Source organism: Ovis aries, chromosome 13 (assembly GCF_016772045.2).
Source record: "Ovis aries strain OAR_USU_Benz2616 breed Rambouillet chromosome 13, ARS-UI_Ramb_v3.0, whole genome shotgun sequence".
Classification (NCBI taxonomy): Eukaryota; Metazoa; Chordata; class Mammalia; order Artiodactyla; family Bovidae; genus Ovis; species Ovis aries.
In genome coordinates, this window is record NC_056066.1 from 9,949,140 (window position 1) to 9,965,069 (window position 15,930).

Below are 15,930 nucleotides of genomic sequence, written 5' to 3' on the forward strand. Positions count from 1 at the left end.
TACAGCCTTGACATACTCCTTTTCCTATTTGGACCCAGTCTGTTGTTCCATGCCCAGTTCTAACTGTTGCTTCCTGACCTGCATATAGGTTTCTCAAGAGGCAGGTCAGGTGGGCTGGTATTCCTATCTCTTTCAAAATTTTCCACAGCTTATTGTGACCCACACAGTCAAAAGATTTGGCATAGTCAGTAAAACAGAAATAGATGTTTTTCTGGAACTCTCTTGCTTTTTCCATGATCCAGTGGATGTTGGCAATTTGATCTCTGGTTCCTCTGCCTTTTCTAAAACCAGCTTGAACATCTGAAAGTTCACGGTTCACATATTGCTGAAGCCTGGCTTGGAGAATTTTGAGCATTCCTTTACTGGCATGTGAGATGAGTGCAACTGTGCGGTAGTTTGAGCATTCTTTGGCATTGCCTTTCTTTGGGATTGGAATGAAAACTGACCTTTTTCAGTCCTGTGGCCACTGCTGAGTTTTCCAAATTTGCTGGCATATTGAGTGCAGCACTTTCACAGCATCATCTTTCAGGATCTGAAATAGCTCAACTGGAATTCCATCACCTCCACTAGCTTTGTTCGTAGTGATGCTCTCTAAGGCCCACTTGCCTTCACATTCCAGGATGGCTCTAGGTGAGTGATCACACCATCGTGATTATCTGGGTCGTGAAGATTGTTTTTGTGCAGTTCTTCTGTGTATTCTTGCCACCTCTTCTTAGTATCTTCTGCTTCTGTTAGGTCTATACCATTTCTGTCCTTTATCGAGCCCATCTTTGCATGAAATGTTCCCTTGGTATCTCTAATTTTCTTGAAGAGATCTCTAGTCTTTCCCATTCCACTGTTTTCCTCTATTTCTTTGCACTGATTGCTGAGGACGGCTTTTGTATCTCTCCTTGCTATTCTTTGGAACCCTGCATTCAAATGGGAATATCTTTTCTTTTCTCCCTTGCTTTTCGCTTCTCTTCTCTGTGAGTACATCATGCGAAATGCTGGGCTGGAAGAATCACAAGCTGGAATCAAGACTGCTTGAAGAAATATCAACAACCTCAGATATGCAGATGTACCACTCTAATGACAGAAAGCAAAGAGGAACTAAAGAGCCTCTTGATACGGGTGAAAGAAGGGAGTGTTGGCTTAAAACTCAACATTCAGAAAACTAAGATCATGGCATCCGGTCCCACTACTTCATGGCAAACAGAAGGGGAAAAAGTGAAAGCAGTGACAGATTTCATTTTCTTGGGTTCCAAAATCACTGCAGATGGTGACTGCAGCCATGAAATTAAAAGATGTTTGCTCCTTGGAAGGAAAGCTATGCCAAACCTAGACAGCATGTCAAAAAGCAGAGATACTGCTTTTCCAGTGAAGGTCCATATAGCCAAAGCTTGGTTTTTCCAGTAGTCATATATGCACGTGAGAGCTGGACCATAAAGAAGGCTAAGTGCCAAAGAACTGATACTTTCAAATTGTGGTGCTGGAGAAGACTCTTGAGAGTCTCTTGGAGTACAAGGAGATCAAACCAGTCCATCCTAAAGGAAATCATCCTGAATATTCATTGGAAGGACTGAAGCTGAAGTGCCCATACTTTGACCACCTGCTGTGAAGAGCCAATTCATTGGGAAAAAAACCCCGCAATGCTTGGAAAGACTGAAAGAAAAAGGAGAAGAGGATGGCAGAGGATGAGACAGTTAGATGGCATCACTGAGTCAAAGGACATGAATTTGAATAAACTCCAGGAGATAGTGACGGACAGGGAAGCCTGACATGCTGATTTTTCTTAAAAACACATTATTTTAGGGGTCATGGTGGAGAAAAATTTAATTTGAAGCTCAGAAATTTCTTCAGTTTTACTTGATTTTCTTTCCCTTTGTTAAATTCCAGTAAGTTTAGTTTAATTAAAAATAGCATATACAGAGTGAGTCTGATGTTATAAAGTTATTTTATTCATTCTTCCTATTCTTTTTCTTCTCTTCTAAATTTCTCTGTATCAATCTACATACATATCCGTCCCCTTACCTGTCCCTATCCATTTCAGTACTTTAAATAATGCTCATTAAATAGTGAGATTAATTATATTTAGAGAATGCTTTTGAGTAATCTGTTGCTTTCTTCTTGTATTATGTGAAGCTTTTATAAATGAGCATGCATCATTTTTAGAGGAACAATAAAAAGCGATTATTCTCTGTATATATTTAATGGAATGGTTAAATTAACATCTTATGCCTTTTTTCCCTTAATAACCTGAGATTTAGGGCAATCAGATTTCAGGTCTCAGCTCAGCAAAGAGCTGCTTGTATAATGTCTCTAGTTGTTAGTTTCATCGTCTGTTAAAATGAAGGAACTGAACTGAGATATTTCATTTTTGAGCTCTGAAATCCTGTATCTCAGGTATTAATGATTAAAATCTCTCCACGCTCAGTTACGAGAAGCACTTTTAGATACCATGGAGGTACTTAACTTGGCTATATTACTTTTCAGGAGTGTACCTTACTTCCTGTAAAATCTTCATAGCATTCTAATTTTAAGTAAGGTGAACATGTGTATTGGAAAACAGACCAATATAATAATGAAATGTTACCGTTCAAGAGGTTGTAGAATTGAAAAAGGATAGAAACAAACGGGAATGCAGTATTCATGAGAAAATCTTTAAAATGGTATCACTTCCTGCTATAGTCATTATCCTTAGAGCAGGAGTGGGAAATGCTGTGGACATTTGAGCTCTTATGGGAAAATTGTACGTTCAAGTTAAAAATGATGGTTGAGGTCAAATACACTGGATATTTGTGAGAGACACGGCAGGTCTAGAAACCACTGGAAGGAAACTGAACAACAGCCCTATTACCTACATTGCATACTGTGAAATCTAATTATACAGAGTAAAACACAGGAAACAAATGAGGACTAAAACAGCACATTTCTTTGACCTAAGAGAAACACAGTGGCAAGCTCATTCTGCAGTTCAGTAAATAAAACATTATTCTAAAGATAAATGTATTGAAACAAAAGCCATTAAAAAATGAAATCAATAATTTTGAAGTCTACTGGTTTTCAGTGAAATCTGTCTTGCTCTTTTTCTCTGACTGTGGAGTCTAAAAATCCAAGTTATCAACTTTCATTTTGCATAATTGAGAAGCAAGCCCATAAGTTTTAGGCTGAATGATAACTCTATAGGAAGAATCATGAACAGAGTAAGAAAAGACAGTGGTTCCTTATAATACTAGCATTGCCAATTTATATAATTATTTGTGAATTTCAGTTTTGAGAAAATGAAAACAAGAGTATCCATTTATTCATCAAGTTGGCCAGCTGTATGTGTATTAGAAATAGAGTCAGCATTCTCTGCTGCTTTCTAATATTTCTAAATGATCTCAGTGTGAAATTTTCATCTGCAAGTTGGCTTTTCCCTTTTTGATTCCCAATGAACTGACAGAGCCTAATGTCTTCTAAGAGCCATCTTGCTCAAATTCTGACTTCAATGTTTATTACATTATAATAAGATAGGTTGGCCAGGCTACTGCCATCAAAAAGACAAATTAAATGTAATGGAAAAGTCTGTTTTTATTAGAAGGCTTTCTCTCTTGGCCAAGTTCACTCTGGGTTAGCCAGGTGGTCTTGCAGGCAACAGACAGCATAGGTTTTGATAAATGGCATCCTTGTTTCCTTGGATATAAATAACGGCAGCCTTAATATAGGAAAGAAATTAAAGTCAGCAATAAAAAAACCTCACCTATCTTTTATGGTTTTATAACAATTAAGCAGCTAAAACTGGGTTATAAATCACTGAAGGAAAACAGAACAACAACTAATAAAGAATGGAATCCTGACTAATGAAAGGAAAACATTTGACTTTTGTTACCACCTAATAAAAGTGTGCTTTATTGTCATTCCTCATTTACTAGGCATTTTCTTTACTTCTGTAGTATGTGGCTACCTAAACAGTACCCAGTTTTTTTAAAGATTAGAGAGAAATGGGACTTCCCTGGTGGTCTAGTGGTTAGGACTCCACAGTTTCAATGCAGGGGGCGTGGGTTCCACCTCTGGTGGAAGAACTAAGACCCCACATGCCGCATGGCATGGCCAAAAAGAAAAAATTCAAGGGAAAAATTCTACATGGCAAAACTGTATGGTCAAATCAGCTTTAACCCATCTCTTGCCAGTAGATGTAACTACAGGACAACTGGCAGCATCTGAAACACCCACATACTGCAGGTTTACGGTTGTAAATTTCAGCTTCTCCAGCTTTTGAGAAATGCAAATAATGAAAACTCATCAAAGAGCTACCATAATTCTCACAGCTGACAAGAGGGAAGCATTTCTGACTACTCAAAATTAATAGCAGCTCCCAAGGCCTTATAAGAACAGCTGTCACTGAGAAATATACTCACAAACAAATATGTAATTCTCCTCCAAGTTTGACCTATTAGAGGCATGAAGTGGTCACTCTTCAGGACAACCTAAATAATCAAAGGAGCAACGAGCTTCCTTTAGACCTCTGATATGGTAACATGAGGGCACCTGGTAGCTCAGCTGGTAAAGAATCTACCTGCAATGCAGGAGCTCTCAGTTTGATTCCTGGGTTGGGAAGAGCCCCTGGAGAAGGGATAGCTTACCAGTACTCTTGGACTTCCCTGGTGGCTCAGACGGTAAAGAATCCACCTGCAATGTGGGAGACCTGGATTTGATCCCTGGGTTGGGAAGATCCCTTGGAGGAGAGCATGGCAACCCACTCCAGTATTCTTGCCTGGAGAATCCCCACGGACAGAGGAGCCTGGCGGGCTACAGCCCCTGGGGTCACAAAGAGTTGGACATGACTGAGCAACTAAGCACGGCACAGCACATGGTAACAGGAGAGAACCATGCAATATTTATGAGCATGTGCTAGGTACATAGCTCAGAGCCTGGAACATTCTAGGTTCTCTTAAGGATCTGCCCAATGAACAAGGCAGAATCTTTTTTTTAAAAAAAATTTTATTTTTCCTTTATTTTACTTTACAATACTATATTGGTTTTGCCATACATTGACATGAATCCACCACGGGTGTACATGAGTTCCCAAGGCAGAATCTTTTGCTGGTGGTCCACATGGAACAGCCAGCAATTATAACTAGGACATTCCACCATCAGAAGCTGCTGTCCTACCATCACTGAAGTACAGAAACTTGGTGAGATTCTAGGTATAAAACTACAGCTAGAAATGTACTAGAACTTCCCTGGCAGTCCAGTGGTTAAGACTCCATGCTTCCACTCTGGGGAGGGCACAGGGTTTGATCCCTGGTTGGGGAACTAAGATCCTACATGCCACACGGCACAGCCAAAAAACAAAGAAATGTACTTATGAATGCACTGACTTTGTTATATTTGGTAGAAAGACTGTAATTTAAAATCCTACTCTTCCCAAAGCCACTATCAATTTTACTTAGGTATGAGCCAGGTAAGACAGATTTGAGGACATTCATGCATGTCGCGACAATCTTGCAAAGTGAGAAACATTTTGGATCTATGGGTATTTCATATTGCATTTTAAAGAAGAATTATGCAGCTGAATTAACTCAAATGCTTGTATTTTCCATCTGCTTCTGTGATACTAATTCGTCCCTTTCAGGGACTGAGAATGTGACAGAAACCTGTCATTGCCGTGACATTCGATAGAAGGAACCCCATTTCTAGTTTTCATCCATGGGGTCTTGCTATGTAACAGATCTTCATAGGCAAGAGACCATCTTCTTTCTGGTCTTGTCTGGAGCACTCTGCAAACTCCCCCTTCTTGAGTGAACATGGTCATGGAGACTCTGGGCCAAGGAAAAGCCCTAGGAGTTGGAAGACAAACCTTGCCTGGGCCCCAAGTCTTGAGGTGACTCCAAGCAAAACTGTCTCTGGGGATTTCACATCTCTTTTCTAAAATGAAAACTGGACTACCCAATCTTTAAGGCCCCCTGGAGTATGTATGTTTCATAATGTGCAAATGGTTCCAACCCAGTTACAGAAGTCTCCTTGCTGGATAGGAAAGCCTAGTATGAATCTGTGTTTCACAGCCTTTGGTGCTCAAAGAGGCTATCAACCTGTTTTCATTGTCTAGGTTTAAATTTGCTTGTCATTAATTTTGACAGGATTATTTGTCACTGGAAATCAGCTTCTAGATCTGGTGATCTATAACAATGATTACAATAATGAAAAATCAATAACGCTCCCATGGTGGATGCAAAAGAAATGACAGGCAGCATCTTAACCAGTGATTCAAAGAGCATCATTTGGGGCTATTTTTTTTCCCTAACTACACACACCCTCAGATCCCATGTCAGATTACTGAATCAGAATCTCCTAGCTTGGGGCCTGCATTCACGTATCTTGGAAAAGCTTCTTAGCTAATTGATGTCTTTCTCTCCCCAACCCACCTTTGAAAGCAGTGATTTAAATATGGATTATCTATCAGGCAGAGAAGATGGTGTAATACAAGCCATACAGTGGGATACCTGGGCCTCTGATCACGTACCAGATCAGGGAGCTGGCAGTGTTCTATTTTTTGCCTACATAGCTGTTTGCTATTTAAAAATTCAAGGAGGCTGACTGCTTGATGCAGCTGAATTTATCTAAGGGTTACCGAATGCTCCCTGTGGCTATGGTTGGTAGCTTTACAATTTGGGTGGTGAGTAGATTTGCAATTTTTATATTAAATTTGGAATGCTGGTTGTAAAACTGTTTAGAATGCATTTCAGTGATGGATGGTAGATAGCTGTCTAAGACAAATATAAAGCCAATAGCCGGTTTCTTTTCTTTCTCTTTTTTGGTGCTGCTTTGGGGAAATTACTTGGGAAATAAAGAAGGTGAGAAATGGTTCTATCAGTACAAACTGAAAGTCCATATACAAATGACATAAGCTCCTGCCTAATCGTTTTCTTCTCCCAGTGATATTTACTGGGCACACAGAGACTGCCAGAAGTGAGACTGAACAGTTGCTCTAACACAGCAATCTTTCATGTTCTACTCGAAGGCTCTGAAAATGCTTTTCTCCCTCAGATCCGCATCAGGGAGAAAGGAGCCCCCCCTGGGAACGTGGCTGATGGATGCTGATCCTGTCTGACATTAGGGCACTCTGAAGACTCACTGTGCTAACTCAGTTATGATTCAGACAGGCACGCCTGTTCCCAGGAACTTAGGCTCTCACCACACGTGGGCCTTAAAGTTCCTTAGCATTTATTTTGATTGTACATTTTAATACTTAAAATATCCTATTTTCATGGTTCATCCTCTTACCTCTGGGCAGAACACAAACCTGCTTCAGAATCACTATTAGCCAAGATTATAAAAGGGCCCTCAACAATCGATTCCAACGCTTAACTGCTTTCACCGCGAGATGCTTCTCTAGAGGCATAAGGGGTCCATTAGGCTCTAGCACTCAGGAGGACTCCTTGTTAAACGTACTAAAATGAAGTCCTTGACATCTCTGGACCTCCTAAAAGGAGCAGCTCTCTCAGTGACCCTCTGACCTTCTAGCCTCATGTCCTATATCTCATTAAATACACTCAGTGCCCATCAGACCACTCAACCAAAGTGGGGGAGCAGGATGGGACACAAGGTCTTCATCATTCATTCTAATGGTTGAAAGGGAATGAGCTTTTAAAATAGTCTTTTCAGCTTCTGGATGAGCTATGCTTTTGTCTTGATGGACTCTCAGACTATGACCTGGACCCACAAGTAAACTTCATTAGACATCAATAGTAAACTCTGCCTCATCCATAAAGAGAAGAGGACATTGAATGGGGCTCTGTTTCCGAGCACATAACTTCACTGTATTTAAAAGAGTTATATCATGTCAATGTATGGCAAAACCAATACAGTACTGTAAAGTAAAATAAAGTAAAAATAAAATTAAAAAAAATAAAAGGGTTATACTGATTTTAATAGAGTGGAAAATGCACAGTTTTCATGTAGATAAAGAGCACTGCGGCAGTGATGTGCATGACCAAATTTCAAAGGCGTGCTCTCTGGCAGACACTGCACCATTCTTTGTAGTTACTTTCAATAACATATTTCATCTGAGGCTCTCACAATGTTTTACAAACTAGCTGTGGCATGATCATTTTATAGATGTGGACTCTGAAAACACAGGGTTTAATCTGATGACGATTCCATACGAGGTCAATGAAGGGGCACGGAGAAGGGAAGCCAGGAGGAGCATTATCTTGCATGATACATGTCAGTGCATCAAGGGGACAAACTAACTCAAAACAGAAGGCAAAGCTACTTAGGATCCAGAGGAAAATGCTAGCATGACAGAACATAAATAAATAAAAATAAAACAACAATTTAAAAACCCTTGAGTAATGCAGCACCTCCACCCAGTGAGCGCTCAACCCGCACACACGAATCCGGAAACGGACTGAGCATAACGCTTACAGACAAGCCTGGTCACCTGCAGGCAACCTGCTCATCTTCAGTATTATTCAGGACAAATAATTCAGTGTTGTTTTTTTAATTCTGAAATTTGTCACCATAAAAAAATAATGGATACCCCCACACCCCAGAGTTTCAGGGAATCCACTGACTTCTCATCCTTTCAATTCACAAGTCCGCTTTGCGTATAAATACCCCTAAGTTCCTTCTATTTTCTTCACAGACATATGTTACACCTAATAACTAACAACCCCTGCCTGTTTTAATTGGTTCACCACCCAAGTGTATACAAAACATCCCTTAGGGGCCCTTCAGTTGACATCATTCTCCTTAAGGAGACGTTACAGTAAATAATTAAGCAAATGAAAGTGAATAATCAGGGAGATTAGAAGACTTAGCTGAATGATGTGTAAGGAATTCCTAAAACCCTCTCACTAACCCTCAGGGGCCTCAGTCCACCCCGTTTCTGTGTGCTCTTTCCTAATCTTGCTTTTTCATAAACGGAGTCCTTAAGAACAGGTGAACAATTACGATAGTTCCTCCCAGAGACAGACAGCACTTGTAGATAGGTAGGTATCTTCCAGAATGTACAGGGTGGTCGTCACAACGGCAAAAATCTGGAAACTGCCTGAAGGGCCATCAAGTGGATTCTTGGAACCTGATCAGGTGACACGCCAACTCTGTCACCAGGCACCACTGCTCATGGGAAAATGATTCATCGCTTAACAAGCAGAGAAACTATTTTGTGAGCTAGGGAAGCCAGAGCTATTTGGGAGGAAGCCACAGCTTAAGGCTTCTCGGAGTGAGGTGACTCTTTTAATTCAGCATGTCCCACATGCAGACTCTGGACATTCTGCCCATGGAGTTGTTCCCAGAGAAAGTGGCTCTCTTATTGCCTAGGATTCTATACAGCAGACTGGTTCTTGAGGCCTCCCCACATGGGTCTCTTCTCTTACCACCTAAATATCCCAGGATATATCCTGGGAGAGGTGGGGCAGAGAGAACAGTGCTTAGACAGCCATGTGGACTGTGGTGTTCCCTGCTGCCAGGCCCGCTCTGTGCCTGGGCCCTGCTGGCAAGCAGTGATCTCTGTCTTACGTCATTCCTGGGTCACCCGGGGCAAAGCATGGCCTACAGACCATTTGGAGGCAGCTGATGATGTCAAGAAGATTCACATTAGATACAGGGATGGAGGTCATACAAACAGTAATAAGAGTGACCATAATGGATGAACACCTAACACACAGATTCTTGACTCTAACAAATACTCGGCAAGTAAGGCTACACAAAAGAAATGTCAACTTTATGATGAAAAAAAAAAATAAAGCAAATATTCATCTTGATATTCAAGCTTCATCTTGAAAATCTCAAATGGACAATGCTGTCCTCCCAGGGAAACAAGACTGACTGTGGTCTAGAATGACACGCTACTGTGTATTTAGAGATGACGCTTCTCCTCATTTCTGTTCCGATACTGTTGTTTGGTTAGAAACAGGAAACAGAGCTGAACTGCCCGGGCTTCTGCTCACAGGCTGTGTCACAAGAGGCGAGTCTCTCACTTCCACCAGAGACCACGAATGCCACAGGCGGAGCATAGCTAGACAGGATGCACTCCGTGAATGGTGAGATGTCCATCAGAGCCGAGGCCACGGAAAAGCTCCTTGGCGCTGGGGTATCCCACGGGGTTTGTGATTAGCTCCGCTTCCCTTTCTCCAGGCGGTGTTGTTTTAGGACCTCACTATGTGATTTCAACACTACTCACATTCTCTCTTCTCTTTCAAATTCATGCATACTGTCTGCAATTTCTCTTTCATAAACTGTTTTTTGTCCTCCTAAGGAAAAAACCGATGTCACCAAGCTGGACTCAGCATGTAAAAGCAACTTCCAGTCTTCGTTATTTACATCGGGAGTCCACTTCAGGAAATGGGTTTCTGGGAAAAGACGCCTATTAACAGAATGGAAATTCCAGCTGGGCTTCGATATTCAGACCCTCCTTCACAGCACCCCAGTGTAGTGGGTTTCCCATGGAACCACTAAGTCTCGGCCCTCCTCTCTACCACACTTGCCCCTTTTCATGGGTCTTTTAATTCTGGAAACACAATGAGCTTGGTCCCTCCCCAAGGCCTTTGCACTTGCTGTTCTCTCACCTTCAAATGAGCTCACCTCCAGATCTTCACGCCTCCGTTTCTTTCCGGCACAGAGATCTCAGCTCAGTCTCACTCTTCGGACATCACCTTTCTCAGCAAGCTATCTACAGCAGCCCACCGGCCAGCTCACACTATCACAGTGCTTTGTTGTATTTCCCCGTGGCACTTATCACCATTTATAATCCTCTTATTTCCTGGGTTTCATTTGTCTGTTTGTTGCTCATTTTCTCTTTTAATGAGAGGATGGGTGTGGCTGTCCATCACAACTGGATGAACCGTGCAGGTCTGCTCCATGAAGATTTACGACCAGATGACAGAGGAAACCACCTCAATTTTTTTTTTCCTTTGAAAGCCACTTAATTTTTTCAGCATATATGTCATATACTCTTCTTCAATCTGAAAATAATCCTAAAAGGATTATTTTATACATGTGATCATCTCTGTTCATTAATCTTGCCTGGTACCAGGCAACAGCTTCAGTTCACCAGTTAACTTGTTTTTTTACCTCAGGTGAGTTGTCTTACACTATATCTTTAAAGATTGCTTGTGTCTGCTCTAAAATTTTCTTTAACACATTGATTCAGTCAGCTCAGTCCCTCAGTCACATCCTACTCTTTGTGACCCCATGAACCGCAGCACGCCAGGCCTCCCTGTCCATCACCAACTCCTGGAGCCTAACCAAACTCGAGTGCATTGAGTCGGTGATGCCAACCAACCATCTCATCCTCTGTCGTCCCTTCTCCTCCTGCCTTCAATCTTTCCCAGCATCAGGGTCTTTCCAAATGAGTCAGCTCTTCGCATCAGGTGGCGAAAGTATTGGAGTTTCAGCTTCAGCATCAGTCCTTCCAATGAACACCCAGGACTGATCTCCTTTAGAATGGACTGGTTGGATCTCCTTGCAGTCCAAGGGACTCTCAAGAGTCTTCTCCAACAACACAGTTCAAAAGCATCAATTCTTCAGTGCTCAGCTTTCTTTATAGTCCAACTCTCACATTCATACATGACTACTAGGAAAACCATAGCCTTGACTAGACGGACCTTTGTTGGCAAAGTAATGCCTCTACTTTTGAATATGCTGTCTAGGTTGGTCATAACTTTCCTTCCAAGGAGTAAGCGTCTTTTAACTTCATGGCTGCAGTCACCATCTGCAGTGATTTTGGAGCCCAAAAAATAAAGTCTCTCATTGTTTCCACCGTTTCCCCATCTATTTCCCATGAAGTGATGGGACCAGATGCCATGATTTTCGTTTTCTGAATGTTGAGCTTGAAGCCAACTTTTTCACTCTCCTCTTTCACTTTCATCAAGAGACTCTTTCATTCTTCTTCACTTTCTGTCGTAAGGGTGGTGTCATCTGCATATCCGAGGTTATTGATATTTCTCCCTACCATCTTGATTCCAGCTTGTGCTTCTTCCAGTCCAGCATTTCTCATGAGGTACTCTGCATAGAAGTTAAATAAACAGGGTGACAATATACAGCCTTGACGTACTCCTTTTCCTCTTTGGAACCAGTCTGTTGTTCCATGCCCAGTTCTAATTGTTGCTTCCTGACCTGCATACGGGTTTCTCAAGAGGCAGGTCAAGTGGTCTGGTATTCCCATCTCTTTCAGAATTTTCCACAGTTTATTGTGATCCACACAAAGGCTTTGGCATAGTCAATAAAGCAGAAATAGATGTTTTTCTGGAACTCTCTTGCTGTTTCAATGATCCAGCAGATGATGGCAATTTGATCTCTGGTTCCTCTGCCTTTTCTAAAACCAGCTTGAACAGCTGGTTCACATACTGTTCAAGTCTGACTTGGAGAATTTTGAGCATTGCTTTACTAGCGTGTGAGATGAGTGCAATTGTGCGGTAGTTTGAGCATTCTTTGGCATTGCCTTTCTTTGGGATTGGAATGAAAACTGACCTTTTCTAGTCCTGTAGCCACTGCTGAGTTTTCTAAATTTGCTGGCATATTGAGTGCAGCACTCTCACAACATATCTTTTAGGATTTGAAATAGCTCAACTGGAATTCCATCACCTCCACTAGCTTTGTTCGTACTGATGCTTCCTAAGGCCCACTTGACTTCACATTCCAGGATGTCTGGCCCTACGTGAGTGATCACACCTTTGTGTTTATCTGGGTCATGAAGATCTTTTTGTACAGTTCTTCTCTGTATTCTTGCCACCTCTTCTTAGCATCTTCTGCTTCTGTTAGGTCCATACCATTTCTGTCCTTTATTGAGCCCATCTTTACATGAAATATTCCCTTGGTATCTCTGATTTTCTTCAAGAGATCTCTAGTCTTTCCCATTCTATTGTTTTCCTCTATTTCTTTGCTTTGATCTCTGAGAAAGGCTTTCTTATCTCTCCTTGCTATTCTTTGGAACTCTGCATTCAAATGAGTATATCTTTCCTTTTCTACTTTGCTTTTCACTTCTCTTCTTTTCACAGCTATTTGTAAGGCCTCCTCAGACAGCCATTTTGCCTTTTTGCATTTCTTTTTCCTGGGGATGGTCTTGATCCCTGTCTCCTGTACAATGTCACGAACCTCTGTCTGTAGTTCATCAAGCACTCTATCAGATCTAGTCCCTTAAATCTATTTCTCACTTCCACTGTATAATCATAAGTGATTTGATTTCGGTCATACTTGAATGGTTTAGTGATTTTCCCCTCTTTCTTCAATTTAAGTCTGAATTTGGCAATATGGAATTGATGATCTGAGGCATAGTCAGCTGCTGGTCTTGTTTTTGCTGACTGTATAGAGCTTCTTCATCTTTGGCTGCAAAGAATATAATCAATCTGATTTCGGTGCTGACCATCAGGTGATTTCCATGTGTAGAGTCTTCTCTTGTGTTGTTGGAAGAGGGTGTTTGCTATGACTAGTGCGTTCTCTTGGCAAAACTCTATTAGCCTTTGCACTGCTTCATTCTGTATTCCAAGGCCAAATTTGTCTGTTACTCCAGGTGTTTCCTGACTTCCTATTTTTGCATTCCAATCCGCTATAATGAAAAGGACATCTTTTTGGGTGTTAGTTCTAAAAGGTCTTGTAGGTAGGTCTTCATAGAACCGTTCAAATCAGCTTCATCAGCGTTACTGGTTGGGGCATAGATTTGGATTACTTGATATTGAATGGTTTGCCTTGGAAACAAACAGAGATGCTTCTAAGTACTGCATTTTGGACTCTTGTTGACCATGATGGCTACTCCATTTCTTCTAAAGGATTCCTGCCCTCAGTAGTAGATACAATGGTCATCGGAGTTAAATTCATCCATTACAGTTCATTTTAGTTCGCTGATTCCTAGAATGTCGACGTTCACTCTTGCCATCTCATTTGACCACTTCCAATTTGCCTTGATTCATGGACCTGACATTCCAGGTTCCCATGCAATATTCCTCTTTATAGCATCGGACCTTGCTTCTATCACCAGTCACATCCACAACTGGCTGCTGACTTTGCTTTGGCTCCATCCCTTCATTCTTTCTGGAGTTATTTCTCCACTGATCTGCAGTAGCATACTGGGCACCTACTGACCTGGGGAGTTCCTCTTTCAGTATCCTATCATTTTGCCTTTTCATACTGTTCACAGGGTTCTCAAGGCAAGAATACTGAAGTGGTTTGCCATTTCCTACTACAGTGGACCACACTGATTAGAGCTGTTTATTATTTCTCTGCAAATTTGTTTAAATATCGCTCACCTCAAATTTCAACTATAATGCCATTTTATTAGAGAGCAACCCTAAAACGTCCTTATACTACTTCTGCCCATCACAGTTTACTGATATTTTTCCTAGAATGCCTGTACCTCACTTCAAGTGGTAACTGCAACATAGCATGCATATTTTTAAAGTGTCAGTTATTATTATATTTTCCTGGTTTATCGTCAAGCCTGCCTGATATAAATTTAAGATGCAGAAGAGAAGACATTCTGGTTCTTGTTTGCTGCTTATGAGAATTTACAAAAATGTGCCTATGTAGAATGGCACTGAACTAACGGCACTGAAAGAACTGATGTGAAATAAATAATGGAATGAAGGTAGACACACACACTCATACTCACACACACACACACAGAGACACACACACACACACACACACTCATACACACACACACTCATACACACACACACAGACACACACAGACACACAGACACACACAGACACACACACACTCATACAGACACTCACACACACACACAGACACACACAGACACTCACACACACACACAGACACACACTCACACACACACACTCATACACACACACACTCATACTCACACTCATACTCAGTCATACACACACACACTCATACACACACACTCATACTCACACACTCATACTCACACACACACACACACACATTCCTGGTAAAGTCTGTATCCTTTTGTTTCAAGTAAATTGCTTCTCCACCTACTACTACTGTGGGAATTTAGTAAGCTAACATGAAAATCTATACATTATTAAAGTATTGATAGAGTAATTTACCATCAAGTAGTTGATGAGCTGCAAAGCTCACTGCGAAAACCAGTTGTTCTGTACATTTAATATGTACACAATTACTTCTTCTTATTGTCAAAATTAACTTGGGATAGGAAGAGTAAACTGCAGAAACAAACTTAATAAGAACTTTGATGTAGTTACTTTCAGAACCGAAGCCTCTTGGGAACACTGAGCTAAAATTCATACCTGAAGCTTCTTCAATTTTTAACTGAATACTATTATGATAATGAGTTAACAACAGAATTTCAGAGATAACTCAATTTTTCCTGGACCCAAGATTCTTCTGTACATCAAGGAATCACTTTATTTACAAAAAGGAATTCTTCTTTATGTTGTGTATCAGACAGAGAGTAGAAGCCATGGAGGGAAATAGTTTGTAATGAACATGAAACAAATTAGGGACACATGTATGATTAAATTGTTTTCAGAATATCATAAGAAACTATAAAAATAGGGCTAAAAAGCCATACTTAGGGAAAGCAGGCTGAAAAGACAATGACTAATGATTGATTTACAGTCAGTTCAACCAAACATCCCAAAGATCAATGCCTACACAAGGCTGCCTTTAATTGGAGCAAAAATAAACAAAAAGTAAGAATAATGTGTATCACTTGGAAGATACACATTAATTTTAGGAATACCTTCCTTTGCTGAAAAGTATTAAAAAACCAGTCTTTGTCCAAATTTTTAAAAAATGACTACAATAATGTATCCACACACTCTGGGTATCTTACCAGATGTATGAAATGCCTCCTTGCTTCTAGATAATTCTGTATTTACTATCCATCTCCCCTGCATGTGTGATGGCAAACTAACTTTTATGACTTTACTCCTCATTATGTGGAAGTCTAAGCATTAATGTAGTCTTTTTTTACGGGAAAAAGGGGCAAACTCATATTGAAAAATGTATTACTATTTCAT

General features: G+C 40.8%; 1 protein-coding gene across 1 annotated transcript in view; it reads right to left on the reverse strand.

Annotated features, from left to right (window-relative positions):
* The window catches only part of KIF16B (kinesin family member 16B), a 300,304-nt gene that overhangs the window by 42,994 nt on the left and 241,380 nt on the right, over positions 1 to 15,930 (reverse strand). The gene's annotated exons all lie outside the window — the stretch shown is intronic.